The following is a 17,176-nucleotide window of genomic DNA, read 5'->3' as shown; positions in this document are numbered from 1 at the left end:
GTGATGATGTGGGTGGTTTAACTGCAATAATAAAGATTTGTACATAATATACGGCGAGTGAAAACGCTAGCTCATTATCCGTTTAAAAAAAAATTATATCCAACATCTGCAGCACAGATTGAAAACAAAAATGGATCGAATTTCGAGTATACAGTACTGTACTTGCCTTTACGACGCCTGAGGGAATAGACACTTGTGAAACAGAGATTGGAATGTTCCATTCCTCGCAAATCAATACATTTGTATAATCGTATATTAAATCTATCAAAATAGTATTTTTTTAAGAAAATCGGCCTGTCTTCAACATTATGATGCTGTACTCTAGCTGTTCAACCAGTTTTCAGCTATCAAAAACAATTATCGTAGGAGGAGATAGGAAAATGCGAAGCCTTCTCGCATTTTTGTGGCGGGTATTTTTCAAGATGGACATCCATTAGACAGTGTATACCACGGTCGGAAAACACCCCTATTTGGGGCAAATCGTTGAACCTAAATTCGTTTTAATCGTCAATAACTAATTATCTAACTTAATTTAATTAGTAAACAGGGTTACATCAGGTGGTTAGAATCAGTACCGAAAGTACGAACCAACTTTATATACCATCGAGTAAAAATTCTAGAAGTAAGGCGCGAATTACCGAATTTTGCCCTTACGTAAATTTATATATAGATAATTACAGATTTTTAATACAAGTTGGGTAACAATGGATAGAATATTTTATGGGCTTTCATTTGATACCAAATAGTTTTTTCAAACACTTTAATTATTTAATATTATATAAATAAACATTATAACTGGCGCAGTGTGTTGAATCTGGCGCAGTGTGTTGGACGTTGGACTACTCTCGCCGCATTGCTTGTATCCGTAGGCAAGATACTTTACTTACGTTGCCTCTCTCCACCCAGGTGTATAAATGGGTACCCAGTTAGATCTAGACACAACTTTGCGCTGGTTACTGGCTGCATTATGGGAGTATGTTTCCATACGTGTTTGATCCCAAAAAATACTGGGGTAATAATGCTTGTAAAGCGCCTTTGAGCATGATTACTCATGAAAAGGGCGCTATATAAATGTGGTATTATTATTATTATTATTATAACAATTACACTACCAAATATTCATTTTTTGTATAAAAATAATCAAAATATGCACATTTTCCATACAATTAGCTTCATAATTAAAAATTTTCAATACAAGTTTGGTAGCAATGGGTAGCATATTGTGTATGCTTTCATTTGATACCATACAGTTTGTCCATTGGCATTTTAAAGAATAATTTAACCTGAAAATGTGTTTTTTGGTCGTTTTTGGGTCAAAGGTTAGTAAAAGCATTTCCGGTCATTTTTTTGCTAAAAGTTGTGTTAGACCAAATATAAATATGTATATTCTAAACAATTTGACACCAAAAGAACTCTTGAATTATTTAATATTATAAATAAACCAAAATAACTTTACACTATTTAATATACTCATTTTAGTCAAAAAATAATAAAATATGCACATTTTTAACAAAATTAGCATCATAATTACAGATTTTTAATACAAGTTGGGTAGCAATGGATAGAATATTTTATGGGCTTTTCATTTTCATTTCTTTATTCGACAACAAGCGGTCCAGGGGTTGCGACAGCAACAGAGCGCCATAACACATTTGTGTCCGCAACCCCTGTAACATACAACTTAATACAAGTTAAAAATGAATATAAAATATACAGAATATATAAAAAATTTAATTAATTTGTATTACTGTGTTACACAATTTAAAATACACCTATCACAATTAAAATAAATTTAGCGTTGATCAAGCAGATATTTTTTCAATTTCGACAGGAAATTTTTCAAAGGAAGAGTAACTGCTTGATCTTTGATTATGGAGGGTAGTGATGACCATTATAACAGGAAAGTTGTTGATAGACGAATATTTTAAAGTATCGGTACGTGCAAAAGGGTGGACAAATGTGAGTAATTCAGGATGGCGTTGATTGATATGGATATTATTATTTACAGTACTACAACAAGTTACATTATAAAAACAACGAAATATAAAGGAAATTAAAATCATTAAACGTCTATCACGTAAAGATAACCAACCCAAAGTTATTAAACGTTCATCGTATGATATAGGTCCGCAGTGGGGTCCCAGAATACGTCTAGAGGCCCGTCGCTGAACCTGTTCGAGGCGTTTTATGTGTCCTCCATTTCTGGGGCCCCACGCCGGAAAACCATACTCTAGAATAGGTAGCACCAAAGTTTTGTACAGACACGAAATCGCGTCTGGAGAACAATTTCCGGCTACAGAAAAAATACAGCCTAACATTCGATTAGCTTTAGATATAAGATTATCAATTTGAACATTCCAATTCAGTTTAGAATCGATATGTACTCCTAAATGTCTATGGCTATCAACCACCGCAATTGTCTCACCATTAAGAAAGTACAACGGCTTAACAAAGTTACGCTTTATGGTGATATGCATTAATTTAGTTTTGTTGAAATTGAATTTCATTTGATTCTTATCAGCCCAATTAGATAAAATATTTATATCATTTTGCAAATTAACAATATCGTTGGCATTTTATCTGTGTCTATAGAGTATTATATCATCTGCAAAAAGAAAACATTCAGAAGAAACATTATGATTAACATCGTTCACAAACATATTGAATAAAATTGGACCAAGACAACTGCCCTGAGGTATACCCGATGTGACTGGAAGTACGGAAGAAGTAGCTCCCCTGAAACAAACTTTCTGATTCCTGTTAGTCAAGTATGAAGATATCCATTTCCAGATATTACCTTGAATATTAAAATTTACAGCAATTGTTGTTAATAAGATGTCGAAGGGCATTTTATCAAATGCTTTGCTCATGTCTAAAAACAGAGTATCAATAATTGCTGGCTCACGTTTGTCAAGAATTTTTGACCAGTGATAGGTAACATTATTGAGTTGAGTTACGCAAGATTTATGTTTGACAAAACCATGTTGATTAGGGTTAAGTAAACCGTTGTCATACGTAAAGTTATTAATGTTATTTACGATAATCTTCTCTAAAATTTTACACACCAATGAGGAAAGGGCCACTGGTCTATAATTAGTTATCGCTGCCTTATCGCCAGATTTATGAACTCGAATAGTATTTACACATTTCCAATCATTGGGCACAGTACCAGTATTAAGGGAAGTACGATACTGCAACCAAAGGGGATAGGCAATTGAATGCGATATCGGCTTGAGTAATTTGACTGATATTAAGTCTGGTTCAGGAGCGGAATTAGACCGAAATGTAGATATGGTGTTAATTATATTATTCGGACTAAATGAAATATCAGCAAGTACAGGGAATTTAAGAGAACAGGGGGGAGGTTCGTTAAAATTAAAATGAACGTTAACATCATTAAAAATAGAAGTAAAATAACGATTAAAACCGTTTACAATGTCTTCAATGTTGGAGTAATGAGAGTTATTCGTTGGATTAATAAATTTACTGGGTAAAGAAGATGAACGTTTTTCTTTCACAAACGCAAAAAAAACGTTTTTTATTGTCAGCGGATCTGAATAGATTGTTTACGTAATCCTTATATGATTTCCTGATGGCATAGTGAACTTTGTTTCGCCATTGCTTGTGAGCATCCCAGTGTTCTTGTATGCCAGAGCGTCTAGATTTTTTAAAAATTTCTTTTTCTTCTGAATCATACGTTTAATATCCTTAGTTATCCATGGACTGCTCTGTTTACGTGCTCTGCGTTTGACCCTCGGGAAACTATCGCGAACTGCGGCATCAATAATGTCCATGAAGCCACTCCATGATGCGTTTACGTCATTTTCGTTAAGGAACATACTCGAAGGTGCCAAATGCAAGCGATTATTTAGATGATGGAAGTCACCGCTGTTCCACTTAATAAATGAGCGTATTGTGGATGTAGTTGGTAAACAGAGACGACAATCGATATCAAATTCAATTGCATGGCGGTCGCTCTCGACTGGATTGTCAACGACGCTTATATTTCTTACTGAGGATCCCGTGTTTGAGAACACGAGATCTATCTGTGAGCCATCATTAGCGTTTGTGGAAGGTCGAGTATTTTGGTTTACTAATTGATCGAAACCATACATGTTTAACACGTCGAAGAATTTATGTGGTGCATTTGGCCAATTGATATTAAAGTCGCCCAAAACGACAACCGTTTCATATTTATGGAATGAATGTTCTTGGCTAGCTAGTGCAAATTCAAATTGATCCCAATAAGAAACAGTTGAGTCTGGGGTCTGTACACAAGGCATAACAGTAACTTTCATTTGATACCAAATAGTTTTTTCAAACACTTAAATTATTAATATTATATAAATAAACATAACAATTACGCTACCAAATATTCATTTTTTGTATAAAAATAATCAAAAATATTATATAAATAAACATAACAATTACGCTACCAAATATTAATTTTTTGTATAAAAATAATCAAAATATGCACATTTTCCATACAATTAGCTTCATAATTAAAAATTTTCAATACAAGTTGGGTAGCAATGGGTAGCATATTGTGTATGCTTTCATTTGATACCATACAGTTTGTCCATTGACATTTTAAAGAATAATTTAACCTGAAAATGTGTTTTTTGGTCATTTTTGGGTCAAAGGTCAGTAAAAGCATTTCCGGTCATTTTTTTGCTAAAAGTTGTGTTAAACCGAATATAAATATGTATATTTTGGACCAATTTGACACCAAAAGCAAGTGGTTGTCGAGATATAAGAACCACACATTTTTAACCTTTGACCCCGATTTTGGGCATGTTCGTCCGGGATAGCGAATTTGGCACACATTCCATGTTGTTCGTTGGGGTCAAATTATCCTATAACAGTTGAGATATTCTCTCCTAAATTAAATGCATACAAATCTGACCCAGGTCCTATACTATGACACATTTTCAGGGGAGGAAATATATCTTGAAACAACATATATTAAATAATTTTATATGGATAGAGTTACAATTAATTTAATGTAAACAATTAAAATTGTAATTGAGTTGTTTAAATATCTGAGAGAAATCCTCTTGTTGTCGATCATGCTAGTAATTCTGTAGAAAGTGAGTTTATATTTTTTATCTGGAGATATTATATAATTTTGTTATATACAATGTTGGTTTAGATCAACAAATTATCCGTGTGTTTATACTATGATGCTAACACGATACATTGTGAAATGGAAATATGAATACATGTAATAAATATGTATTTCATAATAAATGAAAGAGTAAAACTAAAACATAAATGCATTTATTTAATTAATTTGTTTTTCATATTAAAATGAAATTAAAATTAAAGAGATACATACATTTGATAAATTTATATTTCATAACAAATGAAATAGTATAGTTACAATATTAAAGGGAGAACCATAGGACCCAAGAAATTGTCCCTTTAAATGGGTGTGTCCCCTACATAGGGGTGTCCCAAAGGATGGGGTTCAACTTTATGTATATACATTAAATCATATAAGGAATAGCCAACGTGTCTCATACAGTTGTTTTTTTTTGTTATGGTCATAGTATAAACACATTTTTTTTAAGTAATTCCGAAAATCTTTATTTGATTTATTTCTGATTCTTCATATTTCTTGCTTTTTAATTGCTGCCATTGTATTTAAAACATGAACCAAATACTTTGCCACCTGCAATACTGCCCACATGTGCTCAATATGACCCCAAGTGACCTATATTAATTAGTAAATTCAGTAACTGAGTCATAATTGTATATTAATTAACAGTTTTTTGTAGCGAGCAATAGACAGGTTACAAACAATTATTTGTTTATGAAACTTATATATAAAGAAAATTATCAATTTTTCCTTCGGTCCTATATTTTTATTTTTGTTATTATATGTTTTTGTTTATTATAATAATATATAATTATAAATGTATAATATTACTGTACTAAGACTATAAACATGTTTAGTATAATAGTATTGCATGCTATGTTGAACTCTTTCCGTGTTTATATACAAGTATGTGTACCACTTATACAATAGACTATATGTTCAAACGTGGTTGTTACGCCTTCATTTTTTGTAGACATGGCTACTGATTTATCTGAATAAGAAAATTGAGCAGAGGTGTTTTTATAGACCTGGTTCACGCTAGAAATTTGTATGGAATCATGGTTCACACTAGAGAGTTGTTATCGGGAGCTAACCAATCGTGTCAGTCTGTGTAAGAAATTATCGATCTGATAGGGCGATCTCAATTTTCATACCTGGTTCCCAAAACGAAACACAAGGACGTAACGCAACCTAAGTGATTTGACCAATCACAAGCGATGAATAACTGTCGCTTGTCATTGGTTAACCTGCTTGCTGTGCGCCTCAATATTCCACTAATCAGAATCTGGTTATTATGATTCAAAACCGATTTTGATCAGCCCTAGTATGTATTACAAATCAGGGTTAAAATGACGTTAGTAATTTTGTGCGTGTGAACAGGGAATTTATTTATGCCTGTGATTGGTGACCGTGTGTAAACAGAGCCTTGGCAGTGGCATACTCATTGGGCATACAAGTATGTTTAACATAATTTATTTATGCCTGTGATTGGTGACCGTGTGTAAACAGAGCCTTGGCAGTGGCATACTCATTGGGCATACAAGTTTGTTTAGCATAATTTATTTATGCCTCTGATTGGTGACCGTGTGTAAACAGAGCCTTGGCAGTGGCATACTCATTGGGCATACAAGTATCTATATATAAATTTACGTAAGGGCAAAATTCGGTAAATCGCGCCTTACTTTTAGAATTTGTACTCGATGGTATATAAAGTTGGTTCGTACTTTCGGTATTGATTTTAACCACCTGATGTAACCCTGTTTACTAATTAAATTAAGTTAGATAATTAGTTATTGACGATTAAAACGAATTTAGGTTCAACGATTTGCCCCAAATAGGGGTGTTTTCCGATCGTGGTATACACTATCTAATGGATGTCCATCTTGAAAAATACCCGCCACAAAAATGCGAGGAGGCTTCGCATTTTCCTATCTCCTCCTACGATAATTGTTTTTAATGGCTGAAAACCGGTTGAACAGCTAGAGTACAGCATCATAATGTTGAAGACAGGCCGATTTTCTTTAAAAATACTATTTTGATAGATTTAATATACGTTTATACAAATGTATTGATTTGAGATGAATGGAACATCCCAATCTCTCAGTCTGCCAGAGTTTGGTTTAACACAAGTAGGTAAATTTATGAGCCCTTGGTTTAACACAAGCGGTAGGTAAATATATGGGCCCTTTGAGAATAAACTTGCAATACTTTGACAATACTGTAAATACCTATTAACTATTGTTGGTCCTCATTTGAATCGAACATTCGGGCGAACATTTCTTACTGTGAATGTTCGTACTGTTAGATTTAATATAAAAATATATACAAATAAACTTTATTACTGAGATTGTGAATAGGCTCTACTGTTAGATATATAAACACGTTATTATATACAAATAAACTTTATACTGACAGTTCCTTCTCAACGTTTGTATTAATTAATAATTACCAAAAATATAAACGTCGTAGTGGTGTATCGTGACACGTACTTTAATATTTCAATCGATTATGACAGTGACAGTTTTAACAAAGTATTATTTATTAAATCGCAAATGTTTTACTGTATTTACAGGTATAGTATTTATAGGCCTATAAAACATGAAAAAAATATTTCGTTACTGAGTGGATACAGAATATATTTAAAAAGTGTTCCTCTTTGTACCTATCCGCTTTGCCATCCCTCAACCCTAATGTTACATACAAAACACAAATTGGGTTTCTTTAAATGAGTCCAAATTTTTTATTTGGACTCATTTTGATAAGTTTCTCCTTCGGAAGTAATTCCCAGGGTGCTAATTTTAGTTGACTACATAAATCATCGTGTCTATTTATTCGTTTCTGTAAACGACAATGTATTATAGTCCTGCGGTACGTACATTTGAAATCGCCAGTTTTGCTACGCTGAAATTACTGTGTATTCGAGAACCACCTGTGGGCACGACCTAGATGGTACGCGAGCGAAGCGAGCGTACCATCTAGTGTTTAACATAATTTACATTAAAGTGCGCAATATGTATTGCGACAACTGTAATATTCACTTACTCTTTTCTCAATCAGAGTTAAATACAATCTTACAGATTGACTTGTAATTATATCGGATATTGCCGTGAGACCTATCAAAGCTATATCGAAGTTATAATCGGATAACCCGTAAGCGGTCACCTCCCGTACGCGGCCAGTTTTCCCGGTCCCGAGGGTGGTCGCTTACGGGAGGTTCAACTGTATAAGCCTTATATTGTTATTGTCCGATTTTTGTAACGAATATTACATTTTGTTTGACCTTTTGTAGGCCTCTTTGGAAGAAAAAAAGCGGTAATATAATAGTACTATATGCACATAATATTATGGTATCATTGTCTTATGGAGTCATATTAAGCAATTATGTCAAAAAAAAAACAAAAAGGTTAAACTTAAAAAATTAAATTATGTCATAATAATGTCGTAATATGCGTCTTATATATTATAATTTTAAAAATTCCATCTACTATAGTATATAAATTTTCGAAAATTGACATGCGAAAAATTGTCGACTCATTTTGACATTGCAGTGACATGCGCAGAATTGTATACGATTTCGACCTTTTTCTGTTTTTGAGAAAAAGTCTGGAAAGTATGGAAATATACATGCATATATAGCAATATTAGAGCATATTAAATGAAATTAAAAAACGTCATATTTTGGGTGATTTTTTTGGTTACTATGACTCTATAAGATGATAATAACGCAACGTATGCGCATATATAGTAACATTATTGCATAATTATTGAATTTTAAAGAGTCGATATTTTGGCTATTTTTGAAAAAAATCTCCAAAAAAAACAAAAAAAAAATGACCAAATTTCGACGCTTTTATTTATTTTAATTAACTGGTTACCATGACTCTATAAAGCCTGTTTTCCTGTCGACGTTGTTTGATGCTATCGTTAACAATAATCGGCGATCTTCTGCGTAAACATTGAAATGTTAACGATTTACAGGAAAAGGTACTCGCTATCATTATCATTTCAACTTGATCGTTTTCAAACGATCGTCGTTGAACTTTAATGATCAACGACGATAGCGTCGAATAACGTCGACAGGAAAACAGGCTTAAGATGATGATAACACAATATATGCGCATATATAGCAATATTATTGCATAATAATTAAATTTTAAAAAGTCGATATTTTGGCCATTTTTGAAAAAATTCCTGTACTATAGTACACGGAAATTTTCGAAAAATGACAAAATTTCGACGCTTTTATTTTTTGACATAACTAGTTACTATGACTATAATGATGATAACGCAATATAATGTGCATAATATGGCAATATCATTGCATAATAATTGAATTTTAAATAGTCGACATTTTGCCATTTTCTGAAAAAATCCCTGTACTATTATAGTACAGGGATTTTTTAAGAAAATGGCAAAATGTCGACCCTTTTATTTTTCGACAAATATGTGTATTATGGGTCTATAAGTTGTTGCAAAGCAATATATTCGCAAATATAGCGATATTATCGCATAATTATTAAATTTAAAAAAGTCGATATTTTGGGCAATTTTCGAAAAAGTCACTGTACTATAGTACAGTACAGAAAATTGCAAAATTTCGACCCTTTTATTTTTCAACAAAAGTGTGTATTATGGCTCTATAAGTTGTTGCAAAGCAATATATGCGCATATATAGCGATATTATCGCATAATTATTGAATTTTAAAAAGTCGATATTTTGGCCAATTTTCAAAAAAATCCCTGTACTATATAATACAGGGATTTTGTCAGAAAATTGCAAAATTTCGACCCTTTTATTTATCGACAAAAGTGTGTATTATGGATCTATACGTTGTTGCAAAGCAATATATGCGCATATATAGCGATATTATCGCATAAATATTGAATTTTAAAAAGTCAATATTTTGGGCATTTTTTCAGAAAATGGCAAAATTTCGACCCTTTTATTTTTCAAAAAAAAGTGTGTATTATGGCTCTATAAGTTGTTGCAAAGCAATATATGCGCATATATAGCGATATTATCGCATAATTATTGAATTTTAAAAAGTCGATATTTTCGGCCTTTTTCAGAAAATGGCAAAATTTCGACCCTTTTATTTTTCGACAAAAGTGGGTATTATGGCTCTATAAGTTGTTGCAAAGCAATATATGCGCATATATAGCAATATTATTTCATAATTATTGAATTTTAAAAAGTAGATATTTTGGGCATTTTTCGAAAAAAAAATCCCTGTACTATAGTAAACGAATTTTTCCGAAAATTGCCAAATTTCGACCCTTTTATTTTTCAAAAAGTGTGTATTTTGGATCTATAAGTTGTTGCAAAGCAATATAAGGAATTTTTCCGAAAATGGCAAAATTTTGGCCCTTTTATTTTTCGACAAAAGTGTGTATTATGGCTCTATACGTTGTTGCAAAGCAATATATGCGCATATATAGCGATATATATATACGGCTTTACTACGTTGATATACGGCTTTACCACGTTGAATATACGGCTTTACCACGTTGAAAAACCGGTTCTCGTCAGATCACCGAAGTTAAGCGACGTTGGGCCTGGTTAGAGCTTGGATGAGAGACCATCTGGGAATAACGGGTGCTGTATACGGAGCTGGGGTCCCGTTAGGCATTTGAAATCAGCACTGCTGACTCTTATGGCAGCCCCTGCATCTAGTATCTGCCTCAGACCTCTGGTCAAGGTGGGCACTGGACGAGAGAAGCCCTTGATCAATGTTAGGACCAATCAAGGTGCTTTAAACAGTCCTGGCTTTGTTTGTATCAAACCTGTTAGTGGCGGTAATTATCGCTGTTGGTTTCGATTAAATAAAATAAAAATAAAAAACAAAATAAAGATATTATCGCATAATTATTGAATTTTTTTAAAAAAAGCCAAAATTTCGACTTTTTGAAATTCAATAATTATGCGTTATTATCGCTATATATGCCCATATATTGCTTTAAAATTAAATTATTATGCCATAATATTGCCATATATGCACATATATTGCTTTAAAATTTAATTATTATGCCATAATGTTGCCATATATGCACATATATTGCGTTATCATCATCTTTATAATCATAGTAACTAGTTATAAATCCCTGTACTATAATAGTACAGGAAAGTGTTCGAAAAATGACCAAATTTCGACCCTTTTATTTTATGACATAACTAGTTACTATGACTCTATAAGATGATGATAACGCAATAGGCCTATATTTGCATATATGGCAATATTATTGCATAATAATTGAATTTTAAATAGTCAATATTTTGGCCATTTTTAAAAAAATCTCTGTTTTCGAAAAATTACCAAATTCAGACCCTTTTATTTGTTGACATAACTAGTTACTATGACTCTATAAGATGATGATAATGCAATATATGGGCATATATGGCAATATTATTGCATATAATTGAATTTTAAAAAGTCGCTTTTTTTGAAAAAAATCCCTGTAGGCTACTATAACAGGCCTACACGGACATTTTCGAAAAATGACCAAATTTCGACCCTGTTATTTGTTGACATAACTAGTTACTTTGACTCTAAAAGATCATGATAACGCATTATATATTGAATTATTACCTTTTTACTCTACACTGAACAACAACTGTGTTTTTCTTTATGAATGAGATGACTCCGAATCAGGCTTTTTTTTCCCAAAAGTCATGTCTGGTTATTATAGGCTAATGAAAGTTACGATGTCAAAATTAGCATTTAAGTAAAATTGTGTACAATTTATTATCTGGCATAAGATCTTTGTCAATAGTAAGTGTGTAACTAGACTTGCCCCAAGTCTGTCTTTTTATGTAAGTCCACCAGTTGGCTCTTTCGATGTTTGTCTGAAATAGTTTCAAGTCAAGTAGTATACGTATGAAACGCCATATGTGCCAAAAGATATATCCTTTTATTAATATTCAGTAAAACTCCGTCTATAACCTAGACCTTACATTCATCAACTTGTTTCCCATTAATTAAGTATAAACTAAATAAAACATTTTTCTCTCTTTGGTTTGGTGTGTGCCTCTCTTCATATACATATATATATATATAAATCCAAAGGCAAATTACTGAAAACAAGGCCAACAGCCATTAAGTCGCGTGCTACAATGCATAGTGATACCGGACCGACAGACAGACCGACAGACCGACAGACAGACAGACAGAGAGACCGACCGACCGACATAGTGAACTATACTGACCGAAATTACTGAACATGTTTAAAAATGTTGAAATGTTTAAAAACATTTATTTTTTTTAAATTTACACGTGCGTAGCCTGTCACTTTCGACGTGCTCGTATAACGTAATTTCGAGTTGAAAAGTAAGTCAAGAAAACAGAAATCGGGCAAAAAGAGTGCGCAATAACATTTAACGCGCAATGCGCGCGCAAAAATATGCGCACTCATGGCAATTTTGTAAACGCTTAAAATTGCCTGAAATGTACTCTTATTTCATCGAAAATAAATTTTGAAAATGTTAAGCGCGCGTACGCATGCGTTACATGCGCTACGCACGTAATTGTATTGCCATATGATGATTTATGCCCTGAAATTTATGAGTACCAAATTTTATTTAATTGTGATTCATGGTTGTGAAGATATGATTACAAACGTGATTTCGTTAAATCGTGCGTAGACCGCGTAATTTTTTATTGCGCACCGTGAAAACATAACCACATTGATTCCTGGCCATAAGGAATATACTGTGAAAAATTGATCTAGCTAGATTAAACTGATATCAAGATAAGGTCAGAAAGCGATAAAACGCATAGTGATACCGGACCGACAGACAGACAGACAGACAGACCGACAGACAGACCGACAGACAGACCGACAGACAGAGCGACAGACAGACAGACAGACAGACCGACCGACCGACATAGTGAACTATAGAGTCGCTTCCACGCGACTAAAAATGACAATGTTGTGGGTATCAGTGGCTGGATCTCAATGGAGATACAAAAATAAAAAGCGAAAAGCTAAATCAAAACGATAAAGTAAACAGCCAGAAAAGTTAGCAGAGCTTTCGGGCAACACTAGCCCTTCATCAGTGCAAGTGCATACATATGCATATATTATGCATTATATGCATAAAATACATAAGTAAATAAGGGTTAGCACACTACCAGTGTCTAACTAATACTCCTGTTATATTCCCATTATATTCATTTTCTCATTTAGAATGTTAAATTCTTGCAAACATTCTTAAACAATTACGTTACCTATAATTGCATTTATCCTTTGTTCTAAAAAACCTTTCTATACACTTTCTTAGATAATAATCAATAGTACAAATAGTAAATTCACATTCATTACTGTTTATCTTCAATCTATATATGTAATTACTTAACAAAAACAATTAAATATTAATATCAACCACTAAGCAAAGTAATACAGCTGGTGAACTGATTTATCTTAATTATTTAAAACTCTTTGCAACAATACTAAAAGAAACACTATTATGTCAAACGTTGAAATGACTTTGGGAGATAAAGTTTACTACGCACATCACGGTACTGAATTGCGTAAGAAGATGTTTGTCTTTAAAGTGGTAATATTATTGGTGGAGTTATCGATTTCTAGTTGTGCTGATGTTGGTTCAAATTCCGGTATGATTACTTATCTCTTAATATTTATCATTTTTAATAGATATTATAATATTGTAGGGCATTATATTAATCATGGATCTTTTCAGAATTTGTGGTTATAAGGTCTAACCATCCCTATTTTACAACATTTATTATTCTAGTTTTATTGAAATGAATAATGTTTCGAACTATACATTTTAGAAATAATATGTTGAATTGTGTGATGTAAGTTCATTTAAATACATTTTACATTTTTATGAACATCAATTTATATGAACTTTCATTATTCGAATATGCATTTTAGCTTTATCTTAATTATAGTGTAATAAAATTCTCTAGTTAATGTTGTCAATAGTTTTTCTTTTAAAGAAAAAATAGTGAAATTTGAATTGCAAGAGTTGTTCCTATTTGTTCATAAACTAATATTTTGCACTATTTTGTTCACCTTTCCATGCATCCACACACTTAAGGCCGGTTCACACTGAGCACTTTACACGCGCGCCAAGCGTCAAACCGAAACGATTCGCGCTGAGCTTGAAAAAGTTGCTCATGTTGGGGAGCAGCAACTGAAAAGAAAAACATAAACTAGGCCTATATATTGCATTTATAAGCTGTCTGTGAGCTGTGCAGTTTTAAATCATTTTATAAATTTGTCAAAACACCTTAAGGTATTATTGTAGTTCCCAGAATATATAACATTTTAACATTATTGTTATTGGTGCAGAATATTTCCTATACATCTAACTCATTATTCTAAATTAAATCTTGTGTTTTTATTTGTTCTTCTCTTATACATTGCAATGCATCTCAACTGAATATAAAGTGAGATATGTCCTCCATGCTTCCACATTTCCATAATGTAGATAATTTTCCTCGGTACATTTTCTTAATAATTTAAAGGTATATAATAGTATTGGAACGGACTTACATTTAAGACGATAAGATTTGTTTTATCAAGAAACTTTTAAAGATAAGGTTTCAATTTTAATTTCACATACAAATTATTGATTACCTAAAATAGTAAATTTGTCATTAGTCATCTCCTTTCCACGCTGTCATCAATATGGATCCTTTACAGAGAATCCAAACAGACATGGATTTGGAAATATGCAAATAAACGTAATTTATCCTAATAGCTGCCAAGAAACGCACGCCATTCCAAACAACTTGGCATATATAATGATATGAAATTGAGAAAAAAAGTCGCGAGTAAGAATGACATGCGCCGCCAAAGGTTTGACTTTTCAATTCAATTCAAACATTTCATTCAAAACATTTCATTCAAAACATTTCATTCAAACCATTCCGTTCAAAACATTTCGTTCAAAACATTTAATTCAAAACATTTCATTTAAAACACTACATTCAAAACATTCATTTTAAAACATTTCATTCAAAACATTTTATCCAAAACATTCAATTATACGATTGCTACGTCACATTTTATAAGATTTTACTGGTTTTGATCGCCGGACATTACTTCCATTTTTGTTGCGTATTATCACATACGATTGTTACGTCACACTTTATAAGATTTGACTGGTTTTGATCGCCGGACATCACTTCCATTTTCGTTGCGTATTATCACCTACGATTGTTACGTCGCACTTTATAAGATTTGACTGGTTTTGATCGCCAGACATCGCTTCCATTTTGTATGAGTATTAATCACATACGATTGTTACGTCGCACTTTATAAGATTTGACTGGTTTTGATCGCCAGACATCGCTTCCATTTTGTATGCGTATTATCACATACGATTGTTACGTCACACTTTATAAGATTTGACTGGTTTTGATCGCCAGACATCGCTTCCATTTTGTATGAGTATTATCACATACGATTGTTACGTCGCACTTTATAAGATTTGACTGATTGTAATCGCCGGACATCGCTTCCATTCTGTATGCATAGTATCACATACGATTGTTACGTCACAATTTATAAGATTCGGCAGGTTTCCATCGCCGGATATCACATCCATTTTTGTTGCGTATTATAACATACGATTGTTACGTCCCACTTTATAAGATTTGACTGGTTTTGATCGCCGGACATCGCTTCCATTTTGTATGCGTATTATCACATACGATTGTTACGTCGCACTTTATAATATTTGACTGGTTTTGATCGCCAGACATCACTTCCATTTTTCGTTGCGTATTATCACATACAATTGTTACGTCACACTTTATAAGATTTGGCTGTTTTTGATCGCCGGACATCGCTTCCATTTTCGTTGCGTATTATCACATACGATTGTTACGTCGCACTTTATAAGATTTGACTGGTATTGATCGCCAGACATCGCTTCCATTTTCGTTGCGTATTATCACATACGATTGTTACGTCACACTTTATAAGATTCGGCTGGTTTTGATCACGGACATCGCTTCCATTTTTGTTGCGTATTATCACATAAGATTGTTACGTCAAACATTATAAGATTTGACTAGTTTTGATCGACGGACATCGCTTCTATTTTCGTTGCGTATTATCGCATACGATTGCTACGTCACATTTTATAAGATTTGACTGGTTTTGATCACCGGACATTACTTCCATTTTCGTTGCGTATTATCACATACGATTGTTACGTCACACTTTATAAGATTTGACTGGTTTTGATCGCCGGACATCACTTCCATTTTCGTTGCGTATTATCACCTACGATTGTTACGTCGCACTTTATAAAATTTGACTGGTTTTGATCGCCAGACATCGCTTCCATTTTGTATGAGTATTATCACATACGATTGTTACGTCGCACTTTATTAGATTTGACTGGTTTTGATCGCCAGACATCGCTTCCATTTTGTATGAGTATTATCACATACGATTGTTACGTCGCACTTTATAAGATTTGACTGATTGTAATCGCCGGACATCGCTTCCATTCTGTATGCATAGTATCACATACGATTTTTACGTCACAATTTATAAGATTCGGCAGGTTTCCATCGCCGGATATCACTTCCATTTTTGTTGCGTATTATAACATACGATTGTTACGTCCCACTTTATAAGATTTGACTGGTTTTGATCGCCGGACATCGCTTCCATTTTGTATGAGTATTATCACATACGATTGTTACGTCACACTTTATAAGATTTGACTGATTGTAATCGCCGGACATCGCTTCCATTCTGTATGCATAGTATCACATACGATTGTTACGTCACAATTTATAAGATTCGGCAGGTTTCCATCGCCGGATATCACTTCCATTTTTGTTGCGTATTATAACATACGATTGTTACGTCGCACTTTATAATATTTGACTGGTTTTGATCGCCAGACATCACTTCCATTTTGTATGAGTATTATCACATACGATTGTTACGTCACACTTTATAAGATTTGACTGATTGTAATCGCCGGACATCGCTTCCATTCTGTATGCATAGTATCACATACGATTGTTACGTCACAATTTATAAGATTCGGCAGGTTTCCATCGCCGGATATCACTTCCATTTTTG

General features: G+C 33.0%; 1 pseudogene; it reads left to right on the top strand.

Moving 5' to 3' along the window:
- The first annotated feature begins 10,591 nt into the window (after positions 1-10,591).
- Positions 10,592-10,709, top strand: LOC140059648 (5S ribosomal RNA; annotated as a pseudogene).
- Positions 10,710-17,176: the final 6,467 nt, after the last annotated feature.

This window comes from Antedon mediterranea, chromosome 9, assembly GCF_964355755.1.
Source record: "Antedon mediterranea chromosome 9, ecAntMedi1.1, whole genome shotgun sequence".
Classification (NCBI taxonomy): domain Eukaryota; kingdom Metazoa; phylum Echinodermata; class Crinoidea; order Comatulida; family Antedonidae; genus Antedon; species Antedon mediterranea.
This window is presented reverse-complemented; position numbering and strand designations above follow the sequence as displayed.